The sequence below is a fragment of the Arachis stenosperma genome, chromosome 1 (assembly GCF_014773155.1).
Source record: "Arachis stenosperma cultivar V10309 chromosome 1, arast.V10309.gnm1.PFL2, whole genome shotgun sequence".
NCBI classification, from domain to species: domain Eukaryota; kingdom Viridiplantae; phylum Streptophyta; class Magnoliopsida; order Fabales; family Fabaceae; genus Arachis; species Arachis stenosperma.
In genome coordinates, this window is record NC_080377.1 from 72,779,994 (window position 1) to 72,780,825 (window position 832).

Below are 832 nucleotides of genomic sequence, written 5' to 3' on the forward strand. Positions count from 1 at the left end.
TTCCTCTTCTCTTCTTCTATTTAATTATTTAATTACTAACACTTCTCTTAACCTCTCTTCATCTAAAAATCCGAACTTATTATATCCCTTGTGTTTGGATTCTTCTGCCCCTTTCTTCTTCTACTAATATAAAGGAATCTCTATACTGTGACATAGAGGACTCCTCTTTCTTTTCTTGTTTTCTTCTCTTTCATATGAGCAGGAACAGGGAAAAAGGCACTCTTGTTGAAATTGATCCAGAACCTGAAAGGACTCTGAAGAGAAAATTAAGAGAAGCTAAATTACATTATTCTAAAGGTAACCTTTCAGAAATTTTTGAACAAGAGAAGGAGATGGCAGCCGAAAATAATAATAATGCAAGGAGAATGCTTGGTGACTTCACAAAGCCAACGTCCAAGTTTGATGGAAGAAGCATCTCCATTCCTGCCATTGGAGCCAACAACTTTGAGCTGAAACCTCAGCTAGTTGCCTTAATGCAACAAAACTACAAGTTTTATGGACTTCCATCTGAAGATCCTTATCAGTTTTTAACTGAGTTCTTGCATATCTGTGAGACTGTAAAGACGAATGGAGTTGATCCTGAAGTCTACAGACTCATGCTTTTCCCTTTTGCTGTAAGAGACAGAGCTAGAATATGGTTGGATTCACAACCCAAAGATAGCCTGAACTCCTGGGATAAGCTGGTCACTGCCTTCTTGGATAAATTCTTTCCTCCTCAAAAGCTGAGCAAGCTAAGAGTGGATGTTCAAACCTTCAAACAAAAAGATGGTGAATCCCTCTATGAAGCTTGGGAAAGATACAAGCAGTTGACCAAAAAATGTCCATCTGACAT

General features: G+C 38.1%; 1 non-coding gene across 1 annotated transcript; it reads right to left on the reverse strand.

Annotated features, from left to right (window-relative positions):
- Positions 1–728: 728 nt before the first annotated feature.
- Positions 729–832, reverse strand: LOC130947713 (small nucleolar RNA R71). The gene has a single exon (XR_009072780.1). It is a non-coding gene; the product is annotated as a small nucleolar RNA R71 (small nucleolar RNA).